The sequence below is a fragment of the Arachis stenosperma genome, unplaced genomic scaffold (genome assembly GCF_014773155.1).
Source record: "Arachis stenosperma cultivar V10309 unplaced genomic scaffold, arast.V10309.gnm1.PFL2 arast.V10309.gnm1.Scaffold_100025, whole genome shotgun sequence".
Taxonomy (NCBI): Eukaryota; Viridiplantae; Streptophyta; class Magnoliopsida; order Fabales; family Fabaceae; genus Arachis; species Arachis stenosperma.
Genome location: NW_026651369.1, coordinates 2560699 through 2570959, shown reverse-complemented (window position 1 = coordinate 2570959; position 10261 = coordinate 2560699). Strand labels below are relative to the sequence as shown.

Sequence of the window (10261 nt, the reverse complement as noted above, 5' to 3'; positions counted from 1 at the left end):
GACAGACTTTGAGAAATCAAATTGACTTGTTGAGTCAATATCTTGTTCTGAGCCAATATGGCATTCAGAGTGTCAATCTCAAGAACTCCTTTCTTCTGAGTAGTCCCATGATTCACAGGATTCCTTTCAGAAGTGTACATGAATTGGTTATTTGCAACCATTTCAATTAGCTCTTGAGCCTCTGCAGGCGTCTTCTTCAGATGAAGAGATCCTCCAGCAGAGCTATCCAAAGACATCTTGGATAGTTCAGAGAGACCATCATAGAAAATACCTATGATGCTCCATTCAGAAAGCATGTCTGAGGGACATTTTCTGATTAATTGTTTGTATCTTTCCCAAGCTTCATAGAGGGATTCTCCATCCTTCTGTCTGAAGGTTTGGACTTCCACTCTAAGCTTACTCCATTTTTGAGGTGGAAAGAACTTTGCCAAGAAGGCATTGACTAGCTTTTCCCAAGAGTCCAGGCTATCCTTAGGTTGTGAGTCCAACCATATTCTAGCTCTGTCTCTTACAGCAAAAGGGAATAGCATCAGTCTGTAGACCTCAGGGTCAACCCCATTAGTCTTGACTGTGTCACAGATTTGCAAGAACTCAGCTAAAAACTGATGAGGATCTTCCATTGGAAGTCCATGGAATTTGCAATTCTGTTGCATTAGAGAAACTAATTGAGGCTTAAGCTCAAAGTTGTTTGCTCCAATGGCAGGGATAGAGATGCTTCTCCCATAGAAGTTGGGAGTAGGTGCAGTAAAGTCACCCAGCACCTTCCTTGCATTGTTGGCATTGTTGTTGTTTTCGGCTGCCATGTGTTCTTCTTCTTTGAAGAATTCGGTCAGGTCCTCTAAAGAGAGTTGTGCTTTGGCTTCTCTTAGCTTTCTCTTCAAGGTCCTTTCAGGTTCAGGGTCAGCTTCAACAAGAATGCCTTTGTCTCTGCTTCTGCTCATATGAAAGAGAAGAGAAAAAGAAAATGTGGAATCCTCTATGTGATAGAGATTCCTTGAGATGTCAGAGGAAAAGAAAAATAGAAGAAAAGAAGGTAGAAGAATTCGAACTTGATTAGATAGAGTTCGAATTGTGCATTAAGAAGGAGTAGTACTCCATAAATAGAAGGATGTGAGAAGGAGGGAAGAGAATTTTCGAAAATTAATTAGAAAGATGTTAAAAACATCTTAAAAATTGATTGATAATTTTCGAAAATTGAAAGTGGAAAAGAAATCAAGTGATTTTTGAAAAAGATTTTGAAATTAGAAATCAAAAAGATTTGATTGAAAACTTTTTTGAAAAAGATGTGGTTAAGAAGATATGATTGGTTTTAAAAACATGTGATTGAGAAGATATGATTTGAAAACAAATAAAAAAAAGATTTGATTTTAAAAATTAATGGCTTGCCTAACAAGAAAAGATATGATTCAAACATTAAACCTTTCTCAACAGAAAAGGCAACAAATTTGAGATGTTCAATCAAATCATTAATTGTTAGTAAGTATCTTTGAAAAAGGAAAGAAATTGATTTTGAAAACATTTGATTGAAAAGATATGATTTGAAAAAGATTTGATTTTGAAAAACTTTGAAAACTTGAAAAAAAATTGATTTGAAAACAAAATCTTCCCCCTTTGCCATCCTGGCGTTAAACGCCCAGAATGGTGCACATTCTGGCGTTTAACGCCCAAAATGCACCCTTTTTGGGCGTTAAACGCCCAACCAGGTACCCTGGCTGGCGTTTAAACGCCAGTCTGTCTTCTTCACTGGGCATTTTTGAATGCCCAGCCTTTTCTGTATAATTCCTCTGCAGTATGTTCTGAATCTTCAATTCTTTGTATTATTGACTTGAAAAGACACAAATTAAAATATTTTTGGATTTTTAATAATCAAAATGCAACAAGAATCAAATAACAATGCATGCAAGACACCAAACTTAGCAGTTTGTATACTACTGACACTATATGAGACACATAAACACTCAAGCCAAAAGAATTCAAAGATCAGAGTAAGAAATCATCAAGAATTACTTGAAGATCCTTAAGACACATGAATGAATGCATGCAATTGACACCAAACTTAAGATGAGACACTAGACTTAAGCAAGAAACATCAAATATTTTTGGTTTTTATGATTTTGTGATTTTTTTGTGTTTTTTTTCGAAAATTAAGTGGAAAAAGATATCAAAATTCTTAATGAGAATTCCAGGAATCAGTGCAATGCTAGTCTAAGACTCCGGTCCAGGAATTAGACATGGCTTCACAGCCAGCCAAGCTTTCAAAGAAAGCTTCGGTCCAAAACACTAGACATGGCCAAGGGCCAGCCAAGCCTTAGCAGATCACTGCTCCAAAAGCAAGATTGATAAAAATCAACAAGCTCTTGTGATGATAAGTTGAAACCTCGGTCCAAATGAGATTAGACATGGCTTCTCAGCCAGCCAGATTTCAACAAATCATCATGAAACTCTAGAATTTATCTTCAAGAATTTCGAAAAAAAATACCTAATCTAAGCAACAAGATGAACCGTCAGTTGTCCACACACAAACAATCCCCGGCAACGGCGCCAAAAACTTGGTGCACGAAATCGTGATCACTACAACTTCGCACAACTAACCAGCAAGTGCACTGGGTCGTCCAAGTAATACCTTACGTGAGTAAGGGTCGATCCCACGGAGATTGTTGCTATGAAGCAAGCTATGGTCATCTTGTAAATCTCAGTCAGGCAGACTCAAATGGATATGGTGATGAACGAAAATAACATAAAAGATAAAGATAGAGATACTTATGTAATTCACTGGTAGGAACTTCAGATAAGCGCATGAAGATGCCTTCCCTTCCGTCTCTCTGCTTTCCTACAGTCTTCATCCAATCCTTCTTACTCCTTTCCATGGCAAGCTCGTGTAGGGTTTCACCATTGTCAGTGGCTACCTCCCATCCTCTCAGTGAAAGCGATTGGCATATGCCCTGTCACGGCATAGCGGAATTCAGCTGTCGGTTCTCGGTCAGGCCGGAATAATATCCATTGATACTTTTGCGTCTGTCACTAACGCCCCGCCTGCTAGGAGTTTGAAGCACGTCACAGTCATTCAATCATTGAATCCTACTCAGAATACCACAGACAAGGTTAGACCTTCCGGATTCTTTTGAATGCCGCCATCAGTTCTCGCCTATACCACGAAGACTCTGATCTCACGGAATGGCTGGCTCGTTTGTCAGGCGAGCACTCGGTTGTCAGGCGATCAACCATGCATCGTGTTATCAGAAATCCAAGAGATATTCACTAGAGCTTTGATTGCTTGTAGAACAAGAATGGTTGTCAGTCACCTTGTTCATGAGTGAGAATGATGATGAGTGTCACGGATCATCACATTCATCAAGTTGAAGAACAAGTGATATCTTGGACAAAGAACAAGCGGAATTGAATAGAAGAACAATAGTAATTGCATTAATACTCGAGGTACAGCAGAGCTCCACACCTTAATCTATGGTGTGTAGAAACTCCACCGTTGAAAATACATAAGCATAAGGTCTAGGCATGGCCGTGAGGCCAGCCTCCCAAATGATCTAAGATAGCATAAAACTCAAAGATAGCTACGAAGATGTCAAATACAATAGTACAAGGTCCTACTTATAGAAAACTAGTAGCCTAGGGTGTACAGAGATGAGTAAATGACATAAAAATCTACTTCCGGGTCCACTTGGTGTGTGCTTGGGCTGAGCAATGAAGCAATTTCGTGTAGAGACTCTTCTTGGAGTTAAACGCCAGCTTTTATGCCAGTTTGGGCGTTTAACTCCCATTTGGGTGCCAGTTCCAGCGTTTAACGCTGGGATTTCTTGAGGTGACTTTGAACGCCGGTTTGGGCCATCAAATCTTGGGCAAAGTATGGACTATCATATATTGCTGGAAAGCCCAGGATGTCTAATTTCCAACGCCGTTGAGAGCGCACCAATTGGGCTTCTGTAGCTCGAGAAAATCCACTTCGAGTGCAGGGAGGTCAGAATCCAACAGCATCTGCAGTCCTTTTTAGTCTCCGAATCAGATTTTTGCTCAGGTCCCTCAATTTCAGCCAGAAAATACCTGAAATCACAGAAAAACACACAAACTCATAGTAAAGTCCAGAAAAGTGAATTTTAACTAAAAAATAATAAAAATATACTAAAAACTAACTAGATCATACTAAAAACATACTAAAAACAATGCCAAAAAGTGTACAAATTATCCGCTCATCACTCCCACCTAGCACTTTTAGTTAAAGTCCTTAAGTTGGACATTTGGTGAGCTCCTTGTCATGGCGGCTTGTGCTTGAACTCATCCTGAAACTTCCACTAATGCTTGGACTTTCATAAAGCACTATCTATTCCAAGTAAAATCCTCAAGCTTTGGTGGAGTTCTTCACAAGCTTTGAGCTCCCAAAATTGATCCTCATATATTCCCGGATCCCAAATCTTGTTTCTACACCCGTCTTCAAGTTGATTATCATGATTCCATCCGGGTGGTTCAGCTTTAGAATTCTCACGTAGGTACCCAAACATCTTCCTAGACCCATTCAATCGAGTTCTATACCAACTTTTGCATTTAAACTTTGAGCTTTCAACCATAATGAACCTAGGATTGTGTTGCCCACCACTAACCATCTTCCTCTTACTCTTAATGCCACAAAGAGTTCTAAGTTGACCATCCGTCTCCAGTAGCCCATATTCAGGTGGGAAGGTGATGAGCGGATAATTTATACACTTTTTGGCATTGTTTTTAGTATATTTTTTATATGATCTAGTTAGTTTTTAGTATATTTTTATTAGTTTTTAGTTAAAAATCACTTTTCTGGACTTTACTATGAGTTTGTGTATTTTTCTGTGATTTCAGGTATTTTCTGGCTGAAATTGAGGGACCTGAGCAAAAATCTGATTCAGAGACTAAAAAGGACTGCAGATGTTGTTGGATTCTGACCTCCCTGCACTCGAAGTGGATTTTCTGGAGCTACAGAAGCCCAATTGGCGCGCTCTCAACGGCGTTGGAAAGTAGACATCCTGGGCTTTTCAGCAATATATGATAGTCCATACTTTGCCCAAGATTTGATGGCCCAAACCGGCGTTCAAAGTCACCCTCAGAAATCCCAGCGTTAAACGCTGGAACTGGCACCCAAATGGGAGTTAAACGCCCAAACTGGCATAAAAGCTGGCGTTTAACTCCAAGAAGAGTCTCTGCACGAAAATGCTTCATTGCTCAGCCCAAGCACACACCAAGTGGGCCCGGAAGTGGATTTTTATGTCATTTACTCATCTCTGTACACCCTAGGCTACTAGTTCTCTATATATAGGACCTTTTACTATTGTATTTTCATCTTGGTTCTTCTGGTTCCCTCTATGGGGCCGAAACCAATGATCACTCTTGTTCTTATGTATTTTCAACGGTGAAGTTTCTACACACCATAGATTAAGGTGTGGAGCTCTGCTGTACCTCGAGTATTAATGCAATTACTATTGTTCTTCCATTCAATTCCGCTTGTTCTTGTTCTAAGATATCACTTGTTCTTCAACTTGATGAATGTGATGATCCGTGACACTCATCATCATTCTCACTTATGAACAAGGTGACTGACAACCACTTTTGTTCTACAAGCAACCAAGGCTTTAGTGAATATCTCTTGGATTCCTGATTGCACGATGCATGGTTGATCGCCTGACAACCGAGTGCTCGCCTGACAAACGAGCCAACCATTCCGTGAGATCAGAGTCTTCGTGGTATAGGCGAGAACTGATGGCGGCATTCAAGAGAATCCGGAAGGTCTAACCTTGTCTGTGGTATTCTGAGTAGGATTCAATGATTGAATGACTGTGACGTGCTTCAAACTCCTAGCAGGCGGGGCGTTAGTGACAGACGCAAAAGAATCAATGGATTTTATTCCGGCCTAACCGAGAACCGACAGCTGAATTCCGCGTGCCGTGACAGGGCATATGCAATCGTTTTCACTGAGAGGATGGGAGGTAGCCATTGACAACGGTGAAACCCTACACAAGCTTTCCATGGAAGGGAGTAAGAAGGATTGGATGAAGACAGTAGGAAAGCAGAGAGACGGAAGGGAAGGCATCTTCATGCGCTTATCTGAAGTTCCTACCAATGAATTACATAAGTATATCTATCCTTATCTTTTATGTTATTTTCGTTCATCACCATATACATTTGAGTCTGCCTGACTAAGATTTGCAAGATGACCATAGCTTGCTTCATACTAACAATCTCCGTGGGATCGACCCTTACTCACGTAAGGTATTACTTGGACGACCCAGTGCACTTGCTGGTTAGTTGTGCGAAGTTGTGTAATGCCATGGAATTGAGCTACCAAGTTCTTGGAGTTCATGACCGGGGATTATGAGAGTTGTGAAAAGTATTGTTCACAATTTCGCGCACCAGAAGGTAAAGGTCAAGGATAAGAATTTTACCCACTTGAACGTTGTGTTGGACGGTAATGGCCTTGGGAGAGGTATTTCTAATGAATTTGCAAGCTCCACTCCCTTGTGCTCTTCTCTGACAACTTCCACCTCTTTGCAAGCTTCTTCAATTTCAACCTCTTCCTCTTGGTAGCTTTCTTCCGATTCAATTTCTTCTTCATTGTTCACCAAGGGTATGGGAGGTTGTGATTCTTCTTCTTTAATCTCCATGTCAAGTCCAATGGGAGAAAATTCAAATGTTGATAAGAATTCATTAATGATTGAATCTATCTCTTGATCGTCCCCTTCAAAGTCTTCAACCATGATATGCCTTGGAGGTTGTACACCCTCCTCAGCATCAATTTCAATTGTCTTTGAAGGAGGCTCTATAACTTGACTTTTCCATGGAGGTTCAGCATCTCCTAAGTCTGCAATCACTTTTTCCTTTTCAATAATTGCTGCTTTGTCCAGTTGTTTAAGTATAAAATCATACTCCTCCTTGATGATTTCTTTTCTATGACAACTTCCTTCAACTACTCCTTCATCTGCAAAGGTCTATTCTACCTTCACATTTAGTGCCTCCTGTAGCTCCTTATGAAGTATGGATTCGCGAAGATGATCCCTTCTCTCTTGTCCCATGTCAATAGCATCATTGGGATCATCTTGCTCTTGGATTGATGGATGTGGGTGCTCTTCCATGGATGATGGTGATGGGATGGAGATATCATTCTGTGGTTGAAAAGAAAGTGCACTAGAGTTTGAGGGTTGAATATTGGAGGTAGAAGGTTTGTCCATGTGAGATATAAGATTTTAGAGTTTAGAGGTGAGACCAATGAGAGAGGTAAGTGTTTTTTCCATGGAGGTTTGGGGTGAATAGAAGGGTTCATTTGTTGGGAGAAAGGGTTCATAGTAGGAAGGTGGTTTTTCTTGATAATGATAAGAAGATGGTGTATATTGAGGTGGTGGTTCATGAGAGTAATTGTGTTGGAATGGGGGTGGTTCTATGTATGGTTCATTTCGCTCATAAGGTGGTTGGTATAGTGGATACGGGTTAGGGTCATATGGAGGTGAATGGCGAAAAGGGGCTTGTGAGTATGGTGGTCCAAAGTCATGTTGAGGAGGGGGTTCATAGGCATATGGTGGTAGTTGTTGATAATCAAAAGAGCGCTCACCATAGCCATTACCTTGATATGCATCACAGAACGGTTGTTGATAGTCCATTGGAGGTGGTTGTTGCCATGAGGGTCGATTAAATCCTTGTGGTTCCTCCCATCTTTGATTGTTCCATCCTTGATGCGTGTTCTCATTATAGCGTCCATTCCCTGCAACATAATTTGAACTAAACTCATAGCGAAAGGGGTGAGAATTCATAATAGCGAGAGAAAATAAAAACAAAAATTAATAAAAAGTAAATATTTACAATAACCAATAATAAGGCACACGTTTGCAATTCCCCAGCAACGGCACCATTTTGACGATCGAATTTTCTATCGATAAAGAAATTCACAAATATAATCGCGTTGTAAGTATAGCTTCTAAACCAACACAGAATCCTTTCGTACAAAAGTTTTGTTTGTCACTTAAGCAAACCCAATAAAAATAAATAACCGAAGTATTCAAACCTCAGGTCATCTTCTCAAGGAATTGCAGGGAGGTGTGTTTATTATTGGTTATGGAAAATTGTATATTTTTGGGTTTTTGATATATTGAGAAAGGAAAATAAATTGCAAGGGAAATAAATTAATAATTGAAAAACTCTTGGCAAGGTATGAGAACTGGAATTCCTATCCTAGTTATCCTTATCAGGTGTGATGAGAATTGGGTTTCAACCCCACTTGGTCAGCCTTTACTAAACAAAAGAAGGTCAAGTGGAATAATTAGCTTGATCCTCAAGTCCTAGTCAATCCCTATGGAAGGACTAGCTTTAGAGTGATCCAGATCAATCAGTAATTCCAATTTCAATCAACAGTTGAGTTTGATAACTCAAGTGTCTCCAATTAAACAACCAAAGCTAAGAATGTAAAAAGCTAAATAAAATCATAGATCTGAAATACCTCAAATTGCATTAATAAAAGAAAATCAATCCAAACATAAAGAGTTCATAAACCAAATTGAGAAAATAAGTAAAAGGAACATTGAACCTGTGATTGAAGAAGATGAAATCCTAATTCCTTTAAGACGAATCCTAATCCTAAATCTTAAGAGAGAGGAGAGAACCTCTCTCTCTAAAAACTACATCTAAACCTGTGTATGATCTCATATCTTAAGTCTCTGCATGTTCCCTGACTTTAATCTGTGTTTCTGGTCCAAAATCAAGTTCAAAATGCGGCCCAAAATCGCCCCCAGCATTTTCTATTAATTCTGCAGATTGCGCATGTCACGCGACCGCGTCGTCCACGCGTTCGCGTCATCCAGCATTTTACCTTGCCACGCGTGCGCGTCGTCCACGCATTCGCGTCAATCGTGCAGATTCCAATCCACGCGCTCGCATCAGGCACGCGTTCGCACTGCTGTGATTTTCTCCAATTCACGCGGATGCGCAAGTCATGCATCCGCGTCACTTCTCGCTGGTCATCTTCTCAATTTCTTGTGTTCCTTCCATTTTTGCAAGCTTCCTCTCCATTCTCTAAGCCATTCCTACCCTATGAAACCTGGAACACTTAACACACAGATCACAGCATTGAATGGTATAAAAGAGAATAAAAATATATAATTAAAAGATCTTTAGGAAGCAAGTTTTCAATCATAGAACAATTTTGGGATGGACTTGTAATATCATGCTGTGCTTGTGGCATGAAGGTCCAATTGAAAAGCTTGAGATTGAGTGGTTAAAGTCGTGATCCAAAGCCAAAAGAGTGTGCTTAAGAACTCTGGACACCTCTAACTAGGGACTCTAGCAAATAGGGACTCTAGGTATTTTCTGGTTGAAATTGAGGGACCTGAGCAAAAATCTGATTCAGATGCTGAAAAAGGACTGCAGATGCGGTTGGATTCTGACCTCCCTGCACTCGAAATAAATTTTTTGGAGTTACAGAAGCCCAATTGACGCGTTCTTAATTGCGTTGGAGAGTAGACATCCTGGGCTTTCCAGAAATATATAATAGTTCATACTTTGTCTAAGTTTTAATGACGCAAACTGGCGTTTAAACGCCAACTTCCTGTCCTATTCTGGCGTTAAACGCTAGAAATAGGATAAAAGCTGGAGTTAAACACCCAAACTGGTATAAAATCTGGCGTTTAACTCCAAGAAAAGTCTCTACACATGAATGCTTCAATGCTCAACCCAAACACACACCAAGTAGGCCCGGAAGGGGATTTCTGCATCATTTACTTATTTCTGTAAACCCTAGTAACTAGTCTAGTATAAATAGAACCTTTTACTATTGTATTAGAAATCTTTGATCAGTTTTATGCTATCTTAGACTTTTGTGGGGGCTGGCCATTCGGCTATACCTGGTGATGAGCGGATAATTTATACGCTTTTTGACAGTTTAATCTTTTGACTGTTTAGCCTTTGATTATTCAGTCTTTTGATCATCCAGGGGGCTGGCCATTCGGCCATGCCTGAACCTTTCACTTATGTATTTTCAACGGTGGAGTTTCTGCACACCATAGATTAAGGGTGTGGAGCTCTGCTGTACCTCAAGTTTCAATACAATTACTATTACTGTCTATTCAATTCTCATTTATTCTTATTCCAAGATATACGTTGCACAACACTTTGATGAATGTGATGATCCGTAACACTCATCATTATTCTCACCTATGAACGCGTGATTGACAACCACTTCCGTTCTACCTTAGGCCGGGCGCATATCTCTTAGATTCCCCAACAGAATCTTCGTGGTATAAGC

At 40.0% G+C, this 10261-nt stretch overlaps 1 non-coding gene across 1 annotated transcript; it reads left to right on the top strand.

Annotated features, from left to right (window-relative positions):
* Positions 1-290: 290 nt before the first annotated feature.
* Positions 291-398, top strand: LOC130959920 (small nucleolar RNA R71). Its single transcript, XR_009078909.1, has one exon. It is a non-coding gene; the product is annotated as a small nucleolar RNA R71 (small nucleolar RNA).
* The last annotated feature ends 9863 nt before the right edge of the window (positions 399-10261 follow it).